This window comes from Protopterus annectens, chromosome 2.part2 (assembly GCF_019279795.1).
Source record: "Protopterus annectens isolate FY-2018-M chromosome 2.part2, PAN1.0, whole genome shotgun sequence".
Classification (NCBI taxonomy): Eukaryota; Metazoa; Chordata; order Ceratodontiformes; family Protopteridae; genus Protopterus; species Protopterus annectens.
The window spans coordinates 425,705,472-425,729,108 of NC_056730.1; the positions used below are offsets into that span (position 1 = coordinate 425,705,472).

The following is a 23,637-nucleotide window of genomic DNA, read 5'->3' on the forward strand; positions in this document are numbered from 1 at the left end:
TGGATGTCTTCCCCTCAGCTCTTGTTGGGAAGACCCTTTGTTCCACCTCCTCCGGTTGCTACTCTGACTACGGATGCCTCCCTGATCGGGTGGGGGGGGCATTATCAGGGCAGGACGGTCCAGGGCACATGGCAACCAAACGAATGCCACTTGCACATAAATGTTCTGGAGATGAGAGCAGTGCTTTTAGCGTTGCAAGCCCTTCAAGACTCTCTTCCCTTGGGAACGATTGCAATCCAAACAGACAGTATGTCTGTAGTGTGGTACATCAACAAACAAGGTGGAACCAGGTCATACCCCCTGTGTCGAGAAGCACTCAGACTGTGGCAATGGGCGATTTCTTCTCAGCGGTTTCTGATAGCAACGCACATCCCCGGGAAGTCCAATCAAATTGCGGACAAGTTGAGCAGAGCTATCCTCATGCCTCACGAGTGGTCTCTGAAAGACTCTGTAGTGAGAGAAATTTTTCTCAAGTGGGGCCAGCCTTGCTGCAATCTTTTTGCTACTCCCCAAAACAGCAAGTGCAGAGAATATTTCACTCTGTTCCCTTTACCAGGCCAACCCAGCAGAGACGCTCTAGTCCAAGTTTGGCCCCGGGGACTTCTGTATGCATTTCCTCCCTTCCCACTAATCTCTCAAGTGATACAGAAAGCTATCGCTCAGAAGGCCTCATTGATCCTCATTGCTCCTTACTGGCCTCGACAAGTGTGGTTCCCCTTTCTACATCGATTTCTTTTGGAGCGACCGTGGAATCTGGACCTAGTTCCAGATCTTTTGATCCATCAATCGGGTCAGTTTCATCGCTCCCTCCCCTCTCTGAACCTCACTGCTTGGTTCCTCCAGTTCCAACCTTAGCCAGGCTTCCTCAATTATCTCACTCTGTTAGAGATATTTTGATAGCTTCCCATAAATCTTCCACTCGGAAGATTTATTTGAGTAAGTGGAAACGCTTCACATATTGGGCTCAAGGAAAGGACATAGATCCTTTCACTGCTTCCATCCAATTAGTCCTTGATTTTCTAGCTGAACTCTTCCATGCAGGTTCATCTCCTCTACACTTAAAGTTCAATTGGCAGCTATTTCTAACTTTCATGTGGGTATTTCTGAATCTGCCTTAATGTCCCACAAGCTTTGCAAAGCCTTTTTGAAAGGAGTTTTTCTTCTCAGACCTCCTATAAGAAATCCTCCTTCTCCTTGGGACCTAAATTTAGTTCTTGCTTCTTTGATTCTCCCCCCTTTCGAACCTGCAGTCTCCTGTTCTTTAAAATTATTATCATGGAAGACTCTTTTTCTGGTAGCTATTACATCAGCTAGAAGAGTTTCAGAGCTTCAAGCACTCAGCTGTCGTCCTCCTTATCTTTTGTTTCATAAGGACAGAGTATCCTTACGAACTAACCCGTCCTTTTTGCCTAAGGTGGTCTCGACGTCAAATCTAAATCAAAGCATTGATCTACCTGTCCTTTTTCCAGAATACTCCAATAGGTCTGAACAAAAATTACACTGCCTGGATGTTCACCGTCAATTGAGGTACTACTTGGATAGAACAAAACAGTTCAGAAAATCTGATCAGCTGTTTGTCTCCTATGCGGAAAGCAGAAAGGGACTTTCAGTTTCAAAGGTATCATTATCCAGATGGCAAACATCTTTGATTTCCCTTGTATATGAAATTAGACATCAAAAGCTGCCTAATAAACCTAAGGCCCATTCCACCAGAGCTTTGGCTACTTCTTTAGCCTTCCAAGACAGACTGCCTATTGACACCATTTGTGCAGCGGCTACTTGGGCTACTCCTCACACTTTCATTTCTCATTATAAGTTGGATTTAGCTTCTAGGCATAGAGCTAACTTTGGTTCCACTGTTCTCAGGAGTCTGTTCCGTTAGGCCACCCGGGACAAGGTGCTAGGGACTCGGTCCCATCCAGCAAGAATGAAGGCGAGATAGACAACTTAACATATAGAAGTTATGTTCTTACCATAACGTTCCATGTTAGTTGTCTTCTTCTCCTTCTTCTGCCCCACCCTCCTTCCCCCTGGCCTGGACAGACCTAGAGGAGTTGTGATTGTGACCTCTCTTTCTACCACCTCTTTCTTAGACATATGCTGTTGTGCATATTTCCTGGTGCAGGATGTAGGTCACCCTTCTTTCTTCCTGTTGTTAGAGGTGGACTCTGTTTACAGTTATACTGTTACTATTATAAGCTGGGGTTAGCTTACAAACGAGATCTGAGGTAACTCTCGCCTAGCATTGTGGGATATAAGGGGAGCCTCGAGCCGGTGGAACCAACTCTCGAGCTTTTAGAGTGGCCAAGTCGGAGCCGAGGTCGGCTCCGAACCCATCCAGCAAGAAGGCGGCGAGAAGAAGACAACTAACATGGAACGTTATGGTAAGAACATAACTTCTATTTCAGATAAATAACTGTAAATTAATTAATTATGGATCATTTAAGTACAGATTTCCATAATATGTCTGTAGTTCAGTACCATCTGTGTAACTGTGTGTGGTGTTTTTGCTGGGTAGGCATCTGCAACCATCAATATTGTCAAGTCAGTAAATTATAGGCTCAAATGTTCCACACAGCCTCACCCTCAAACTCTGTAAATTTACCCTATGTACAGGAAAATGCTTACAATGTGTTCAGGCCACTTTTAGCCTTTATTTTGTTGGCCTGTGTTCCATTACTTTATTTTTAATGTAATGCACCCCATTTCATGCCTTTGCATAGAAGTTTGTAATCTAACCACCTATTCAAGTTAATGGGATAGAGTGCTTGTACAAATATCTCTTCACAAATGCATCAAACCTCTCCTCCCAGTCATTCTGTGTTACACTTGAAGTATCCACAGTATCTGTGTTTGAATTACTTCTGCTGCTAGTTTTCTTATAACATGATTGTTTTCACCTAGGCTGTCAAAACAGAACTTTAGCCCCCCCCCCCCCCCCCACACACACACACACACACAGAGACAAATCCTTCAGAATAGCTAGGAATGACAACTTAAGTTCATCTTCTCCATTTAACTCTTGTATCACATTCAGAAAACATAAGCTATGTTTTAATGCCACCTCAGAATAATCATGCTGCACAAATTGAAGTCTTTACTGCATAGGCAACTTTCTCCTTGTTTGTGAAATCTTCCACAGTATTTGCTGATGTTCTTCGTGTTTCACTGTTGCAGTCATCACTTGTGGGTTATCCCTGCTGGGTAGCCCTCGGCCAGCCTGAATATCAAAGTAAAGGATATCTGTCCTGCACTGGCTGCAGGTCGCCTGAGACTGGGTCTGTATTATAACCACAAAACCTCACGCGGATACAGAAATGTTGACACATACTGAGTGAGCCTCGAAAACACCGAACGTCCTGAAGCACGAAATTCAAAATATCGAATCGGCATAGTTGGCCAACCCCACAGCCCGCTACATACTACCTACCCAAACAAAATAAATAATCCACATTAACAAAACCCTACTTCTAATCCTAAATTAAAGCTTACATATATTACTATGTATGTACTTACCTTAACCCGCACCCTACCCCTAAGGTCCGTAACTGTTGCACAGTTACGTTAAGGAGCTATACCCAAACAAAATAAATAATCCACATACATATACTTAACAAAACCCTACTTCTAACCCTAAACTAAAGCTTATATATATTACTATGTATGCACTTACCTTAACCTGCACCCTAACCCTAAGGTCCGTAACTATTGCACATTTACCTTAAGGAGCTATACCGGAGAAGGGCCAACTATGACGGTTCGACATTTCGAATTTCACACTTCAGGGCGTTCGGTGTTTTCCCGGTTTGCTCAAAATGTGTCGACGTTTCCGTATTCACATAACTGCGGTTTCGTGGTTGTAATAGGTAACCCCTGAGACTGATGTCAGGTCATCAGGGCTATAAAGCGAGGCAGCAACAGCTGCTTATTTCAGAGGGGACTGGACGGCATACCTCTAATCTTAATTAGGGAAGAAGTTCTCAGTACTTTGGTTGAAGTACTTCAGAGCTTCCTTGCTTAGTAAGGGCAGATGTCAAATGTAAAAAGAAACAGGAGACCAAACAGAAGTTAGGGATACTCAGCAGGAGCGGCAGAATTGTACATAGGGTATTTAAGACTGTTATGTCTCTAAAACCATCTTTATTTTCCTGCTGCTGCTACCTGTCTGCTTTGTTCCTCTTCTCCCCTTAAAAGGCATAAGGAGTCTGAGGATGTGGGTGAGGAGTCTGATTTAGATGAGAATAATTCTTTAGCGTATTATTCTCAAATTAATTCTCTTGTTGCTTATACTTCAGATAAAAATAACTTTATCTTCTGATTTTTGTCTCAGTTCCCCTATGGAGGAGCTTTCCTTTGGGGACACTTTTGTTAAGATGGTGCAGCATTTACATTGGGGAAAGTTCTCAGTTGCATGATATCCAGAAGAGGTATTATGTTATGCTGGAAATTGGTGTACCTTAACTTTCTACCCTTCTGTTTCAAAAGCCTTGTTGGATCCAGTCTCCCAACCGTTTCTTTTAATCCCAAGTCTTAGGCACCAGCTCCTAAAAAAGTGACAAGTTTTACAAGGTGTTAGACTCCATTAAGTTCCTATTAAAGAATCCTGTTAAGGATACTCCTGTCATTACTTTTTCCACTGATAAGCCTTCTAAGCTCTTGTCTTACACTGATGTTTTTCTTAATAAAGATAGCACAGGCTTTTGATGTTCAAAAAAAAGTGTATACTTTCGCCACTTTACCTTTTAGAGCTGTAAATTACTAAACCTATACAGTTAGGTACCTCTTGTCTATTTTGGATAACTTGGTAAGGAGCTTTCTGACTTTGATTCAGGAGCTAAGTCTTCTGTACTGTTTTTACTTCTGCCTGTCAAGTAACTAAATATTCTCTTATGTGTAGTTGTGATGCTGCAGATGCTCTTTTTTGGGCTGCACCCACCGGTTTGCTTCTTTGTAGGTTTTCATGGCTTAGACTTCACCTTTTGTCTTGATGATGTCATAGCTAAATTGATGGATAGACAGCATGTCTTTGGTTCTCCAAATGCAAAACATTTCAAATCCTTTCTGAAGAAAGGTAAGGTCATGCAGGACCTAAAACAAATCTTTCTCCAGTGCCTAAATTTCAGAGAAATTATCCTTCTAAAGCTGATCCTTTTCTGTGTAAGGGTCTGAAATTTCAGAAGGGTAAGCTACCTCAGAGAAGAAAGTTTCAGGAAGTCTGTAAATTTCAGAAGTTCTGAGCATTCCTTTCTGGGCATATCTCCTGTCTTGTGACTGTCTGCATCTCCCTTGTTCTTCAGGAATTCTCAGACCAGAATCATCTTATTCTTCCTGTTGGAGACCTGTTGTCTCAGTGTATAATATGACTGGTTTCTCCTTACTTAACAGAGAACAGGTATTTACTCAAGCATGTTTCTGGAGACCTGTTTTGGACCCTTACTGAACACTTTCCTGAAGGTCCGGTCTCAACTTTCAAGATGTTGACCATTCATTCATTGGTCCCAGTGATTCTGTCACATGGTTTCTTCGTGACTTTGGATTTGATTTGAAGAACAATTATTTTCATATTCCTGTTCATGCCCATTTCAGGAAATTCTTACGTTTTTATATACCTTCACATCACTTTCAGCTTTTCACTTTACGTTTTGGTCTTTGTATAGCCCCTAAGAGTATTCACAAAGTGCCTAGTTCTTGTCATTGCCTTCTGCAGATTTCAGTCTATTCAGATATTCCCTTGTCTAGATTATCTTCTCATTCAGGCTCCTACCCAGGAGCTTCTTCTGACTGGTATTCATTTTGTAATGGACTTTCTGGCCAGGTTGGGGTTCACACTTGAACCTAAAGAAGTCTTGCTTAATTGCATCTCAGGATAATTTTTTCTATGGTTGAGAATCAATACCTTCCACTCCTTTTATTCCTGTTAACTCTACCTCATCTCTCTTAATTATCCAACTTTTAATTCTTCTGTCTGGTCATTCAGCTTTCACTCGAGTGCTTACCCCCCCCCCCCCCCCATCCTTCACATATTCTCAGTCCTGCTTACCTAAACTTCCATGAAGTAATTAAGACTGCAAATTTTGCATTATGGCTTCCTCATCTATCTGTTTCTCATAACATAACCCTGTTTTCCTTCTCCATTTCCCCATTTTTTTCCTTTCTGCTCTTGTCTCTACTGCCATTAACAAATCCTGGTAAACAGGCTTCTTCCAGTTACCCTTTTCCAAGTTCTCACTGCTTACTTACCTACCTTTCCATAACCTAAAACTACTGCTGCCTTGTCTCTTCCAGCTGACCACATATCATGTCCATTTACGCCCCCCCCCCCCACACTGTTTCCCCACAGTTTATCTTCATTGTTTGGTCAAATAAGGATTCCCCTTTTGTCATCATTCCCAACTGTCTCTTGAATGAAGCCTTTGCCTTGTCTTATCACTTGAAAAGGAATTCCTACTTTAACTGTCTTCAGACATCAACCTGGTCCCACTGTTAATCCACTTCATTAGCACCTTCCCAGCCTTTATGTTGATCTAGTTGCTCCAAACTAGGCTGTCCATCTCTAACCTTATAATGACATAAGTCATTCCCAACTGTCACTATTTTTCATTCACTGCTTACCTTATCTAGTTCTGCAAAGAAATCAGTGGATACTTTTAAACTTGTCCTCTTTCAGCCCATGCAAGAATCTCCCTTCTCCATCTTCTAAGAAGTTGTAATCCACTGGAATCCACCTTCTTGTGCTCTCTTTACAACTTTGTAAGAAGTCCCTTTTGTTTGAAGAAATCAGCGCAGCCCTCTGCTTCTATTCCTGGTACAGCCTGCATTAATCCACGCCACTTATTATCTTGTCTTATATTTGTCTTGCATCATCACCATGTCTGCCGTCTCAGCTTTCATCTTGTTTTACATCTTCTCTTATTTAATATGATTGTCATTCACACATTCCATTTGATAACTTTAATACCTTCTCCTCTCCAGCACTCCTTTCAGCACCACATCATTGATACCTTTCCTGTAAGCTGTACTCTCCTGTAATCAGTTTTCTTATTCCTACCTGTGCAGCCACTCACCAGTTCCAAAGTGTGGATTGCCTCTACCGCAGATCTGGATCTTTCTGGGCCCTTTATGTATTTACTTTCTTAATGAAATTTTATGTATGTATGTATTTATTTGATAAGTGTCTTGAGTGAATTATTCCATCTTGGACCATTTCCAGCCTTCTCCTGTTCCACAAGGGTGTATGTTACATACATGCACATGTTCATCTTCCCTTGAAGAGTTTCATAAATTTTCTGAAAGATCACACCAGAGAAGTTTCCAAATGTCACTACTATGACCATCATGGTTAAATTTAGTTATACCTAAACTCCAGTATGACTGCTTCCATGGCATAGGTTTTGTGACTGTTCACTGTAGACCACCTTTTCCTCTGTAATACCTGATGCTAAGTTGTCAGTCTCGCCTTATTCTTGCTGGATGGGTTCGGAGCCGAACCACGGCTCCAACTCGGCCTATACTAAAGCTCGAGAGCTAATTTTTCAGGCTCAAGGCAACCCTATATCCCATGATGCTAGGCGGTAACTACCCAGATCTCGTTTGCCGCTTACGCTAGCGAAGTGCTCTTTTTACCGGCTCACAGGTTAGTGACTATTTTTTCACTAAAATCTTGGTCTTCTCCTTAGTTTTCCCCTAGTATACTAATATAATCTTTAATAGGCTAGTTTCTTGGTTAATTTAAATTTTTAGTCCCTATTTTTTATCCCTTATCCCTGTCATACACCCCACCCTAGGTTAGGCCTTAGGCCCTTCCATTTTATTCTTAATTCCCTCACAGGGATTCTTAGCTGTGTGAGTGTTCCCTCAGTATCCCTGTATCCCTATTTGTTGGAGTGTGTGTGTGTGTTTTCTTCTATCTTTGTTGTTTTTCCTTTCGTCAACAATATGTCGAAGGAGACAAAGGTCTCAGGCTTCAAGAAGTGTGACTCGTGCTGTCAGAAGATGTCTCTGACAGACGGTCACACTTCTTGTGTTTATTGCCTGGGACCCCTGCACCTGCAGGACTCTTGTTCGGTGTGCCATGCATTCAGCCCAAGAGTCCTGCAGGAGCGCAGGAATAAATTGATACTAAGGGGCTTATTAAAGCCCGAAGGTTCCCCGGCTAAGTCCGTGCCGGGGAAGCCTTCGAAGCCACCGAAACCGTCGGCTCCGAGCTCTAAGTCTTCGGATGGTGGCTCACCTTCCCCGACATTATCGGCTCTGGCTGGAGCCGATACCTCTGTATCGCAGCTACCTGCATCGGCTCCAGCCGGAGCCAATACCTCTAAGACTCTGTCTTCAAAGTCGGCTCCATCAACCCTGATGCCCTCCACACGCAAGAGGTCCAGATCTCCATCTCTGGAGTCTATCCATTCGGCTCCGAGGTCACCGTTACTCTCGGAGCGGAGCCATCGGAGCCATTCCTCTCGGTCTTCCAGGCTTTCCGATCATGACCTTGCGAGGGTGATAAGCAGACTATTAAAGTCTCAGGCACTGGCCCAAATGCTTCACAGCCCGTCTCATCAGACAGCGGCTGCGTCCATACAACATACTATTCCTCCTTCGACTCTACCCCAGTGTTCGGAGCCGGAGCTCCTCGGAGCAGTGACTGTTTTGATGTCGGAGCCGATACCTCCCCCTTCGGCTCTGTCGTCTGCTCCGATCTCATCCATGGTGCCATCCTTGGAGGGATCCGGGCGCTTGGACTCTCTCGCCGGCTCCGAGGGGGCGAGTGGCATCGGACCCTTGTCCAACCCCGTTCTCCCTCTCGGAGCGTCGGCGTTGGTGAGTTCGGCCCCGACATTGGCTTCGGAGCTGTCCCTGTCGGTGCCGGCTGGGGTTCCTAGCTCTTCGGAGCGGGAGCTCTCTAGCCTGCCTGATAGGGGCGCCTTCGAGGTCATGAGGAGCGTACTGGCCCCAGTGCCTGCTCTACGGTCAGCTCCATCAGCTCCTCCCACTGTAGTGCCTGCTGATGTCTCTTCCCACTCTCTCACCCCCGGCCATCGAGATCCAACGCCTCAGGTTACCCCATTGGGAATATCCTCCTCTTCCGAGGTTTCTCCTGATCTGTCAGGTGAGCCCCCGCGTAAGAGGACATGTAAGAGGAAGCATGTGGACTCCCCTGAGTCCGTCACATCTGATACCGACTTGGATGAGTCAGAAGGATCCCCAAGGTCCCCCTCCAAGAATGTCTCCTTCTCTGACATCCTTGAAATCCTTAAACAGAGGGGGAACTGGTCTTCCCATAATCCTTCCGAGGACGAGTCGGTTTACCTGGAGGCTTTTGGTTCTCGACCCTCCACCTCCTGGGTGTCTCTGCCCTTCGACCCCCTTATGGAAGTGATGGCACGGAAGGCGTGGACGGCCCCTGACTCGATGGAACCCACCCCACGGAGGCCTTCTAAATTTACAACAGCCCCTTCTGATAAGCAATTTTTTTCTAAAGGTGTCCCAGTTGATGCCATGGTGGTGGCGGCAGCCACTAAGAAGGAACTGGCTGATCCTTCAGTGCCTATCCATCTGCCTAACAAGGAATCTAGGACAATGGATAGGTACGGCAAGCGGATGTTCTCGTCAGCGACCTTTGCCATGCGGTCGCTGAATACTTATGCCACTTCACCCATCTTCAAAGAGACATTTTTAAAGAACTGGGTGAGGTCCTACAGGATCCATCAGCTGCTGGGTCTCAGGACAAAATTAACTCACAGCTAGGAACCCTGAATTCCATTGTCAACTCCTCCATGCGGCTTATTTCATATGCAGCCGATGGAGCGAGTAGGGCTGCAGGCACAGGTGTGGCTTTGAGGCGTCACGCCTGGATGCGGCTTTGCAACTTCGCAGACCCCTTCAAGGCGTCTTTCACTAACTCCCCCTTTGATGGTTCAGCGTTGTTTGGACCTCAAGTGAAAGATACTTTGACCAGATGCGAACAAGATGGCAAGACTCTTTCTGCCGTAGGAGTCTGTTTTTCTACCCCATCTAGACCATATCCTAAGGGTCAAAAGTTTGGAAAAATGTGGTTCCGTAAATCACAAGGAGTCACGCCTGACGCAAGAGGTCAGTTCACCCCTAGAGGCAGAGGGGGGAACAACAACAGACGCCGTCCAAGAGACAGAGGGGGTCCGCAGAACCAGGGTAGCAGAGAAACCCTCTCTGGCAAACCCTTCCAGCATCCCTGAGGTGCTGCCCGACTGTCCACCTTCGGAGGCAGTCGGGGGAAGATTATCGCTGTACCCACAAGCCTGGCTCTCCCTCACTCAAGACAAATGGGTGCAGTCGATCATATCCGAGGGTTACAAAATCCCCTTTATCCAAACCCCAACAATTCAAATGGGGTCTCTTCCAGACGTTCCTCCCAGTCTAAGGGAACAAGCAGCACTAGAAATATCAAAGCTGCTAAAAAAGAGAGCCAGCCAGTCCCAGCAGACCAGCTAGGATCCGGAGTCTACTCAAAGTTCTTTTTGGTACCAAAAAAAACAGGGGACTGGAGGCCAATATTGGATCTCAGCAAACTAAACAAGTTTGTAAAAAGAACGAGGTTCCGGATGGTCACGCTACAGTCCATTTTACCCCTTCTGGGCAAGGACAATTGGATGTGCTCAGTGGACCTTCAGGATGTGTACTATCACATCAAAATGCACAGGCGCTCCAGAAGGTTTCTCCACTTCCGGCTGGGAGCCAGTCACTGCCAGTTCAGAGCCCTGCCCTTTGGTCTCACTACAGCCCCCCGAGTGTTCACCAAATGTATGGCAGCGCTTATGGCTCACCTCAGACGTCAAGGATTCCAGGTGTTTCCATATCTAGACGACTGGCTCCTCACTGCCACCACCAGGCGTCAACTTCTTCTAGCCAGAGATTACACCATCCATATTTGCAAAGAGCTAGGTATCTCTCTAAATTTCGAAAAGTCTGCCTTGTCGCTTTGTCAGCCTATTACCTTCATAGGCGCCACCTTGGACACCGTTCAGCTCTCAGCAAAGTTAACAGAGCAGAGGGTCTTAGATATTCAAAATCATGTTCACGTCCTTCTTCAGAACAACAAAATTCAGGCCAGGTATGTTCTGAAAGTATTAGGTCTCATGGCGGCAGCCATCACGCTTCTTCCCCTTGCCCGCTTTTACATGCGGCTTCTTCAATGAATGCTTTTCTCTCAGTGGTCCTTCCAACAACTCCCTATGACACACAAGATCTTAATAACTCTATCTTGCAGAAAACATCTATCTTGGTGGATGGTCTCCCCTCAAGTCCATCAAGGCAGACCTTTTACTCCTCCCCCCCGGTCGCCACAGTCACAACGGACACCTCCCTGATTGGGTGGGGGGGGGCATTTTCAGGGCAGGACAGTCCATGGCACATGGCAACCCTTCGAATGCCACTTGCACATAAACGTCCTGGAGATGAGAGCAGTGCTTTTGACGTTGCAAGCCCTTCAAGACTCTCTTCCCCTGGGAACTATTGCAATTCAGATGGACAATATGTCCGTAGTATGGTATATCAACAAGCAGGGAGGAACCAAGTCCTATCCCCTGTATCGAGAAGCACTCAGACTCTGGCAATGGGCGATCTTTTCTCAGCGGTTTCTGATAGCAACGCACATCCCTGGGAAGTCCAACATCATAGCGGACAGGCTGAGCAGAGCTATTCTCATGCCTCACGAGTAGTCTCTCAAGCAATCGGTGACGGACAAAATATTTCGGAAGTGGGGGTTTCCTTGCTGCGACCTTTTTGCAACACCACAAAACAGCAAGTGCCTCGACTTCTTCACTCTCTTCCTCCTTCCAGGCCATCCCTCCAGAGACGCTCTAGTCCAAGATTGGCCTCGGGGACTTCTTTACGCCTTTCCCCCCTTTCCGTTAATCGCACAAACAATTCCGAAAGCTACCGCCTTGAGGGCCAAGATGATCCTCATTGCCCCTTATTGGCCTCGACAGATATGGTTCCCTTTCCTGCATCGCTATATTTTGGAGCAGCCCTGGCATCTGGATCCAATGCCAGATCTTTTGGCCCATCAATCAGGGCAGCTGCACCAATCCCTCCAATCTCTCAACCTCACAGCTTGGTTGCTCCACTTCCGTCCCTAGCCAGGCTTCCAATGATTTAAATTCTGTCCGGGATATTATTGTAGCTTCCCTTAAGTCTTCCACCAGAAGGATCTATGCTAGTAAATGGCAACGTTTTTCCTTTTGGGCAAAGGCTAGGAACATAGATCCCTTCACTGCTCCAATACACTCGGTCTTGGATTTCCTAGCCGAAATCTTTCATTCAGGATATTCTTCCTCCACAGTAAAAGTTCAGCTAGCAGCCATCTCAAGTTTTCACATAGGCTTGTCGGACTCCAGCATCATGTCCCATAAGCTTTGCAAGGCATTCCTCAGAGGTATCTTTTTACTCAGGCCTCCAATCAAAGACCCCCCACCACAGTGGGATTTAAACTTAGTTTTAGCATCCTTGATTCTCCCTCCTTTTGAACCTGCAGCCTCCTGTTCCTTGAATTTACTTTCCTGGAAGACACTATTCCTAGTCGCCATTACTTCTGCTAGGAGAGTATCTGAACTTCATGCCCTCTGCATTCGCCCTCCTTATTTAGTGTTCCACAAAGACAGAGTTTCTCTAAGAACTAACCCATCTTTTTTACCCAAGGTGGCTTCTCAGACAAATTTAAATCAATCTATTGATCTTCCAGATGTCCTTCAAGGATGCATCTGCAGTCTTTACAAATGGGTTGTCCTGTCGTCAGGCAGCCCTTCGGTCGGCCGGATTCCAAAGTCTGGGTCTGGCTTCGGCTGGTGTCGCACTTCACCCGACGTCATTGCGGCAGTTATTCGGGTATAAAGGCATCAGCCGATGCCATTTTCCCCAGTCTTTCTTGCCGCGTGGCGCCCGAAGCAGAAGCTGTTCGCAAGTGCCGGTCGGTCAGATCCAGAGATTACTACTACCGAATACTACTTCGAAGACTTCTAAAAACTAAGTACCCCGTTGGGGACTCTTTCTTGCCTCAGCCGATGTCAGAAAAAGTGAATAACTGTTTAACTTGTGGGAAACAAATACCTCATAAAGATTTCCACTCTTACTGCTTACCTTGTTTAGGCCCAGACCACGACGTAGCAGCTTGTTTAGCCTGTGCTTCTTTCAACCGACGGACGCTTAGACGTCGGTCGGAGTTTGCTGAACAGTTTTTCGGCTCAGATTTCGCATACATTATGCCGTCGGATCCTCCGACTTCACAAGTTGCTAAGAAACGCAAAGAAAAGGAATGACACTCGCGGTCCGTGGTTTCGGCCGAAACCACGGTTAAGCAAACCGCGAGTGTCTCGGTTTCGGCCGAAACCGAGCAAGCGGTTCTAACTTCAGCCGAATCCATGACTACTACCGAGGCCCCTTCTAACCTGGTTGAATCGGCCTCTGAAATCCAACCTGCTACTGTGGTTTCACAAGAGTTATCGGACACCATCCCCTTGGATGTTTCAACCCCTGCACGTGGTGCTGCTAGGCCTCCTGCAGCCATGTCCATAAAGGCCTTTGCCAGGGCTAAAGCAGCCAAAACTTCTAAGTCTGTGCCTGTTAAGCCCACCTCTCACAGGCCCAGCTCCAGTTCCCAAATGCTTACTCTGGCAGAGGATCTCATCTCTTTAATGAGGGGATCCCAACCTCATCCAGACAGGGCCTCTCAACCTCCTCCAGAAAAGAGACCTAGAGCAGAGCCCCCTGAGCCAGTGTCCTCAGATGATTCTTCTGATGATTCAGACAATACAGACCATCCAGAGGCTCCTTTTTCTCCTTATGAAGACTCCGATGCTGAAGAATCGATTCCTTCTGCCTCTCCACCAGAGGAATTTTCCTTTGGGGAAACCTTACATGCCATGAGGGAGCAATTTAAATGGCAGGGGCAAGATTTCTCAGATTCAAGGAAAAGGCTTAGGACTTTTTTGCATTTACCACAACATAGGCCTTTAGCTATACCTCCAGTTCTTCCTGTTGTAGATGATGCATTTAATGATGCTTGCACTGCTCCTGATACTTTACCTCCAGCCCCTGCTAAGCCCGATAGATTCTACAGGGTCCCGGACACACATCACCATTTATACAAGGCCCCTTTTGCAGATCCCGAGACTATCTTCCAGGGGCCTAAGGCAGTAGCTTCGACCTCAGTAAAAAATCCGCCGCCCTCGCAAAGGGAATCCAGGTCCTTAGAGAGATGGGGTAAAAAAGTATACACCTCTGCTACTCTCTCAGCTAGGGCATTGAACTGTCAGTTTCATATGATCCAATACCAGGAGTTTATGCTTGATCAGTTAACTAAGAAACTGTCCTCTGATGACTCTTTAGATAAGAAATATGTTCTTGAAATGGTGCATAACATTCAGCAGGTTAGTAACCATTCGTTAAAATGTGGCTATGATGCACTGGAGGCTTCCTTTAGATCAGCCATGACTGGCACAGTTATCAGAAGGCATGCATGGTTGAAAGAACAGGTCTTGCCGGATCATGTTAAAGCAAAACTATTAGATGCTCCTATGGATAAGGTCAATTTATTTGGTTCTCCTGCTCAGCAGGTACTGAAGAAAATGGAAGAGAAGGCAAAATCTGTACAAACAGTGAAAGATTTCTTACAGGTTCAGCCTCCAAGGTTTAGCAGGAACTGGCCTTCCAAGAATTGGTCCTTTCCAGACTCCTCTAAAACACAGAGAGGCAGGAATAGGCGTTCAAGAGGCAGAAACCAATCCAGAGGAGGTGCCTACAGGGGCGCCAGTGGCAAGGTAACAACCAGCGAGGCACAGACACAACTACTACCACTGCAACAGGACAATCACAGTGACTTGGCTCTGGCACCGCCTACCAGGGAACAAATAGCAGCACCCTTAGGCGGAAAGTTAGCCTTATTTTCAAAAAAATGGCACTGCATCACAAGAGACAAGTGGATTTTGCAAACTATAGACCAAGGCTACAGGTTTCATTTCCATACTTTACCAGCAAAAAGAGGAATGCCAAACCTACCACCAAATCAAAAGACAGAAGCTCTAAAACAAATAGCTCAATTAGAAAAAATGAGAGCTGTGGAAAGGGTACCATCAATGGAACAAGTAAAGGGATTTTACTCCAGACTCTTCCTGGTACCAAGAAAAGAGAAAAATTGGAGGCCTATTCTCGACCTGTCCGCTTTAAACACATTCATCATTGTTCCAAAATTCAAAATGCTGACCCTACAGCAACCTCTTCCCATGCTGGGCAAGGAGTCCTGGCTGGTGACTCTAGATCTCAAGGAGGCATACCTGCACGTCCCCATACGACCAAATTGCAGAAGATACCTCAGATTTCTTGCAGGATCAGAGCATTATCAATTCTCAGCATTGCCCTTTGGCTTATCTACTGCGCCCAGAGTGTTCACGAAATGCCTGGCATCAGTAATCGCTCACTGCAGGCTTCAGGGAATCCAAATATATCCATACCTGGACGACTGCCTGATACAAGCGGACAACAGAAACAAGCTAACAGAAGACTTACAAAGAGTCATTTACTTACTGCAAGCCCTGGGATATACAGTCAATATAAAAAAATCAAGACTGATTCCATCCCAAAGAATAACCTTCTTAGGTGCAGAATTGGACACAACAAAACAGATGGCATTCCTAACTGCAGAAAAACAAGAACAACTTCCTCTCTACTTCTTGGCATTAACAAAGCAGAGCCAACTAACAGCAAGGAAAGTACTGCAGGCCTTGGGCTTCATGGCATCCTGCATAATCCTGGTCCCTCATGCCAGACTACATATGAGAAAGCTACAGTGGTACCTGAAGAATTTATGGTCTCAACACAGGCACAGCCTAGAAACCGAAATACCACTAATCCCATGCCTGAAACAAGAGTTCCTATGGTGGGCTCAGGCATGTCAGTCAAACCCAGGTTTGCCCTTCCACAGCATTCAACCAAGCCAAACCATCACAACGGACGCCTCAGACCTCGGTTGGGGGGCCCACATGCTGGACAAGTGCATACAAGGTTTATGGACTCAAGATCAGCTGCACCTGCACATAAATCAAAAGGAAATGCTGGCAGTAAAACTGGCAATCCAGAATTTCAGGCCATTCCTCCAAGAAGGCCAGTTGATGATAAGGACAAACAACACCACAGTCATGTGGTACATCAACAAACAGGGAGGCACTCATTCATACCCTCTATGCCGGATGGCACTGGACCTATGGAATATGGCTCTGAGCTACAACATTCAGTTACAAGCAATTTTTGTACCGGGAAAAGAAAACATCCTAGCAGACATATTAAGCAGAACTACCTTGGATGCTCACGAATGGATGCTACACCCGGACATCTTCAAGGCCATCACAAGGAAATGGGGACTACCACAGATAGACCTATTCGCATCCCCACTCAATCACCAGCTCAAGAAATTCTGCACAAGAACGTACCACCCACTTGCTTGGAAGGTGGACTCTCTATCCTTCAGTTGGAAAAGCCTGACAGCATATGCATTCCCACCTCTTCCTTTGATGCACAAGGTGCTATTGAAAATCAAAGAGGAACGTCCAAAGATCATTCTGATAGCTCCAGACTGGCCAAGACAACATTGTTACCCATTACTGAGGAGCATGTCTCGGGGACAAATGTGGACACTTCCCCTGATCCCATTGCTGTTGACTCAGAGCGGCTACAACACCCTGCATCCAAACCTGAAAACTCTGCAGCTGACTGCCTGGAACATTACATAAGAACAACTAACCCAGATTTATCCCAAAGGGTTAAAGACATTATCCTTGAGGCCCGCAGACCTTCAACAAGAAGGAACTATGCAGGAAAATGGAAAAGATTTCTCATTTGGAGTACTGAAAGGGGAAAAGATGTGTCAAAGGTAGACATAGCCAACATCCTGGAGTATTTGGCAGAGCTTTTCCATACAGGCCTGTCCTATTCCTCCATCAAGATACATGCATCAGCTATTTCTGCAGAATACAGCTTCGATCCCCCTGTCTTCTCGCATCCTCTACTCAGGCAGTTTCTGAGAGGAATTGAAAATGTAAAACCTCCTAGGAAACCACCATTGCCAGCATGGGACTTGAACTTCGTGCTAGAAAAATTGACACTCCCCCCTTTCGAACCAGCAGCAACAGCAGAACTTCAACACCTATCCTGGAAAACTGCTTTCCTGCTGGCAATTACCTCAGCAGAAGGGTTTCTGAGCTACAGGCTTTAATGGCAGTACAACCCTTCCTAATCTTCCATCAAGACAGAGTGTCCATGAGAACAAATCCTACATTTATGCCTAAGGTGGTATCCAGAGTGTCTTTAAACCAGGCTATCCACCTACCTACATTCTTCCCCAATCCACAGAACAGGGGGGAAAGACTGCTGCATACTTTGGATGTACATAGACAGTTACGCTACTACCTGGACAGAACCAAGGGCAATAGAAAAACTGACCAGCTTCTGGTAGCATATGCAACAGGAAGGGAAGGAAAAGCAATTTCAAAACAGACAATCTCCAAGTGGATAGGAAATTGCATCAGATTCTGCTACTCCTACCATGGAAAGCAAACTCCACAGAACATAAGGCCTCATTCTACAAGGGCTACAGCCACTACCACAGCTTTCTTAAGAGGAGTGGCTACCAAGGACATTATAGAGGCTGCTACTTGGACCTCCGTGCATACATTTGCCAAGCATTATAACTTACCTTTATACTCTAGATCCCGAGCAGGGTTTGCCACTGCTGTTTTGCAAGGGATCCTAACTACACCATAATTTCTTCTCTTTTCCTCCTCCCCTAGTTTAGCTATGGTATTCTACCCATTTGTAAAGACTGCAGATGCATCCTTGAAGGACATAGTACAGTTTTGTACCTACCATAAATGTAGATGTCCGAGAGGAATGCATCTGCAGTCAGGATTACCCACCCTCCTTCCCCTCTGAGGTACTCCTAGGGTATTTTGCCAATCTACAGCTAGCTTGGGGGGATCTATTATGGTGTATTTGTTTGTATATATGTACATACATGCTTATTTTATGTGTTTGCTCTCTACTATTTGGAAACTTTGGCATTTATCCAAATTTAGCCACCCAAGAGGGCACCTGGCATCTGGGGCAAGAAACACTGAGGAAAATGGCGTCGGCTGATGCCTTTATACCCGAATAACTGCCGCAATGACGTCGGGTGAAGTGCGACACCAGCCGAAGCCAGACCCAGACTTTGGAATCCGGCCGACCGAAGGGCTGCCTGACGACAGGACAACCCATTTGTAAAGACTGCAGATGCATTCCTCTCGGACATCTACATTTATGGTAGGTACAAAACTGTACTTTTTCTTTCCTAATTATTCAAACAGGGCGGAGCAAAAACTACATTGTCTGGACGTTCATCGTCAGCTCCGCTACTATCTGGACAGAACTAAACAATTCAGGAAATCTGATCAACTCTTTTTATCTTATGCTGAAAGTGAAAAGGGTCTTCCGGTATCCAAAGTAACCCTGTCTAGGTGGCTGTCTTCTGTGATTACCTGTATTTATCAACTCGGAGGTAAAGAATTGCCTTCTAGGCCAAGAGCCCATTCAACCAGAGCGTTGGCTACATCTACAGCCTTTCAAGCTAGATTACCAATAGACACTATCTGTGCGGCTGCCACATGGGCCTCTCCTCATACCTTCGTTACACATTACAAATTGGACATGGCCTCCACAAACAGGGCAAATTTTGGTTCCACCGTTCTCAAGAGTCTGTTCCAATGAGCCACCCAGGATGAAGGTGCTAGGGACGCGGTCCCATGCAGCAAGAATGAAGGCGAGATTGACAACTTAACATTGAGAAGTTATGTACCTACCATAATGTTCCATGTTAGTTGTCTTCTCTCGCCTTCTTTCTTGCGTCCCGCCCACCATCCCCCTAGCCTAGACAGACTGAGAGGTTTTTCCCCTTCTTCCAAGGGACCTTATCTTGCACTATTCCAAGCTCATACAGTTGGTCCTGGGGTAGATACAGCTTCGGGTAGCAATATTTGGGGAGTTCTTCTTTCTCCTCCTCCACCTCAGAGGGGAGACTGAATTGGCTATTGTTTCTTAGCTACCAAATGAGATCTGGGTAGTTACCGCCTAGCATCATGGGATATAGGGTTGCCTCGAGCCGGTAAAATTAGCTCTCGAGCTTTAGTATAGGCCGAGTCGGAGCCGAGGTTCGGCTCCGAACCCATCCAGCAAGAAAGAAGGCGAGAGAAGACAACTAACATGGAACGTTATGGTAGGTACATAACTTCACATTTTTGTGTATTCATCCATGTTTTCATGTGTCCCTATTTTTTTTACATTGTATTTAATGTGGTCTATCTTCATTTCTTCTGTGATACCTCTATCCACCCTCATTTCTTAATACCACTTAGCCCTTCAGATGTTCTTCGTGTTTCACTGTTGCAGTCATTACATTTGGGTAATATGCTGGCAGGTTGCCCTCAGTCGGCCTGCTTAACAAAGTCTTCTTGTCCTGCATCGGTTGCTGTTCCTTCTTCCATGACGTCAGGTCGTCAGGGGTATAAAACATGTAGCCAACGCCATTACATCAGTCTTTCTTGCCATGCAGTGCCCGAAGCAGAAGCAGTTTGCAAGTGCCGGTCGGCCGACTCCTGAAATTGTCCTTTTCGAGTTTCAGAACCAAAGTCTTCAACTTAAAGCTAAGTACCCCGTTGGGGAAACTTTTTCTTGCTCCTTACCGATGTCAGTAAAAGTTAAAAATTGCATTTCTGTAAAGCAAATACCTCATAAAGATTTTAATTCGTACTGTATTCCTTGCCTAGGCCCTGACCACGACGTACCTTGCTGTCAGTTTTGTGCTTTATTTAATCAGCGCACTATGCGTCATCGGTACATTTTTGCCTCTAAATATTTCGGTTCTCGGTTTAATTATCCAGAAATGTCGTCGGTTAGCCATCCGACTACCGGGATTCCAAAAAAAAAGCACAAAGATAAAGACAGAGACAGGCCGCCGAGGTCCAAAACTGCCGACGACGCTTCTCCTAAGCCAGTCGCCAGTACTCAGTGAGGCGTTTTCGCAGCCCCTGATACCCTCTACTTCTGATTCGCAGGCCTCTACTGAGACCCATTCAGAGTCCAGTATGCCACAAGATACTTCACTTATGGAACCCGCGGATGTCTCTACCTTGGATGGGTCCGGAGCCGCTGTGCAGGCACCGGCTTCTGAGGGTGTATTCAGGCCTACACATTTACATATTAAATAGACACCACCTTCATTACTTAGGCCTAAATCTCGATCCATGTATAAAAAACCCATGCATGCCCAGGCCACATGTTCAGGCCCCTATGCCTAAAAAACAAATGATAAAAATGGCTGAAGATCTAACTACTCTAATCAGGAGTAGTCAACCCCCCCTCAAGAGGCCTAGGCCTGAGCTTGATTATGAATCTTCTGATCAGGATTCTGTTTCTTCTGACTCTTCTAATGACCTGGATTTGGCTATACCTACTTATGAGGATTTTGATGCAAGGGATTCCATTCCCTCTGCTTCTCCTCCAGAGGATTTTTCTTTTGGGGAAACCTTACATACTTTAAGGGAGCATTTCCACTGGGAAAGCCAGGAATTTTCTGATTCAAAAAAGAGGCTTAGGGATTTCCTTCTTCTCCCTCAGCATAGGCCTTTGGCTATACCCTCCTGTACTAGACATTGTTGATGATGTGTTCTCGGAATCCAGTTTGGCCCCTGATTCCCTGCCTCCAGCTCCTAGTAAACCTGACAGATACTACAGGGTTCCTGAGTCCCACAAGTTCCTTTTCAAAAATCCTGTTACAGATCCAGAAACAATCTCTCAGGGGCCCAAGGGCATTAAGGTTTCTACTGCTAAAAATCCTACCCCTTCTGTTAGAGAATCCAGGGCGCTGGATAGATGGGGTAAAAAAGGTTTATACTTCTGCAACCTTGGCAATCAGCGCTTTAAACTGCCAATTCATATGTTAAAATATCAACAGCATATTATTGGACTGCTTAAACAGAAAATGATGTTGATTCCTGACTGTGTGGAAAATAAAGATTTACAGGATTTAATGCATTATGCTGAACAAGTTGGAAAACATACTTTGCAATGTGGTTTTGATTCTTTAGAGGCCTCTTGCAGGGCTGCTGTTACTAGGTCTGTGCTTAGAAGGCATGCTTGGCTTAAGGAGCAATCTTTGCCTGATCATGTTAAAGCTAAATTGTCGGATGCTCCTTTAAAACAGGACCGCCTGTTTGGCAATAAGGCTGAAGAAGTTCTTAAAAAGATTGAAGATAAAGCTAAATCTATGCAAACTGTTAAAGATTTTTTTTACAAGTGCAACCTCCAAGATTTAGTAGGCACTGGCCTACTAAGAATTTGTCCTTTCCAGCCCCTTCCAGATCCTCTCAAGCCAAACCCAGACACAGCAAAAAAACCCAGGTTTCAGTCCCAGGGGGGACTCAGAGCTAACCAGTGGGGGGCCTCCACTTCCAAATCTGGAAATAAGCAAGGCACTCCCCTATGGTAAACAGTCTCAATTACTTCCTTTTAAAATTCCCAAGCACTTATCTTTTAACCGCCCCTTTGGGGGGAAAGATTGCTCTTCATGCAAAGAACTGGGAACTCATAACCCAGGACAAATGGGTTTTAAATATAGTGTCCCAGGGATACAGATTTAATTTCCACATGTTACCAACACCAAATGGGTGGCCAGACCTGCCCCCAAATCAGTGGGCAGAGGCTCAAAAACAAGTACTTTCCCTCTTAAGCATGGAGGCTATTCAGCTGGTACCAGAAGAGGAAAAGGGACAAGGTTTCTATTCCAGGCTTTTTCTGGTACCCAGAAAAGACAAATCATGGCGTCCAATCCTGGACCTGTCTGCTCTAAACACCTTTCTGGAGATTCCAAAATTCAAGATGCTGACTCTTCACCAGTTACTTCCTATGCTAGGCAAAGACGCCTGGTTAGCAACTGTAGATTTAAAAGAGGCATACTTGCACATCCCAATCAGGAAATCATGCAGAAGATACCTTTGCTTCAAAGCAGGCTACTTGCTTTATCAGTTCTCTGCACTGCCCTTTGGCTGGTCTACTGCGCCCATGGTATTCACAAAGTGCCTAGCTCCAGTGATTGCATTTTACAGGCAAAGAAATATTCATATATATCCATAACTGGACAATTGTCTAATTCAGGTAGAAAACCAGGGCATACATCATCTGGCGTTTGTAAAAAGGATTCTAACTTGTCTGGGGTACACCATAAACGAACAGAAGTCACAACTGGTACCCCGTCAACAGATTACATTCCTGGGTGCAAACTTGAATACAACTGCCCAGATGGCTTTCCTCAAGCCAGAGAAGCAAATTCATTTGGTGACTTACTTCAAACAAGTGGCCACAAAAACCCTGCTATCTGCAAGACAAATACTGCATGCCTTGGGGTTCATGGCCTCCTGCATTCTTCTAATTCCATATGCAAGACTGCATATGAGGAAACTGCAGTGGTATCTAAAACGTCTATGGAGTCAACATTGTCACAGCCTGGAAACAATGATTCCTATCTTAACTTGCCTACGCCTGGAGTTCCTATGGTGGTTAGAGGCCTGCCACCAACACAAGGGTCTACCACAGTCCCCCCCCCCCCTGCTGCCCAAACCCTAACTACAGATGCATCAGATTATGCACGAGGGGCTCATCTGGCAGGGAAGTGCATTAAGGGCAAATGGAGCCCAAATCAAATGCACCTACATATCAATCAAAAAGAAATGTTAGCTGTACAGAATGCTCTGACACAAGGACTACATTCTTCCAGGACAACTACTGGTAAAGACGGGGACAACACCATGGTTATGTGGTACATAAACAAGCATGGGGGTACACATTCCTTCCCCCTCTGCCGACTAGTCATGGCATTGTAGAACACAGCCTTGAGCTACCAAGTGCAACTACAAGTTCAATTCCTGCCAGGAAAATTGAATACACTGGCAGACGGACTAAGCAGAAATCTCATGGACCCACACGAGTGGAAACTGGAACCACGGATTTTCAACATGTTGACAAGCAAATGGGGGAGCCCAGACATAGATCTGTTTGCCTCCCCCCACAACTTCCAGTTGGACAAGTTTTGCACAAGGACTCCTCACAAAAAAAGCCTGGAAAGTGGATGCTCTGTCCTTCAGCTTGAAAAACCTATCAGTCTACGCCTTTCCCCCTCTACCTCTGCCCTCCAAAGTTCTACTAAAAGTCAAACAGGACAAACCAAGGATGATTTTGATTGCTCCAAACTGGCCACGCCAACACTGGTACCCACTCCTGCGCAGTGTGTCACAAATTTCACCATGACACCTTCCTTACTGTCTCAGCAGGAGAACCAAATTCTGCACCCTCAGCTCCCAACATTGAACCTTGCAGCTTGGCTGATCACTTAAATTCACCCTTGGCATCCCTCAGCAAGCCTGTGATGGATGTCATCTTGGAGGTGAGAAGACCTAGTACTAGAAAATCTTATGCTGACAAATGGAAAAGATTCTGTGCTTGGAATCAATCTCAAGGGATGAGCACAGCAGCGCCCAATTTATCTCAGATTTTGCAATACTTAACTGAGATGCTTCACAAGAGCCTGTCTTT

The 23,637-nt window shown here is 45.6% G+C and overlaps 1 protein-coding gene across 1 annotated transcript in view; it reads left to right on the top strand.

Moving 5' to 3' along the window:
* TNPO1 (transportin 1) overlaps window positions 1-23,637 on the top strand; it is a 3,819,238-nt gene that overhangs the window by 3,313,231 nt on the left and 482,370 nt on the right. The gene's annotated exons all lie outside the window — the stretch shown is intronic.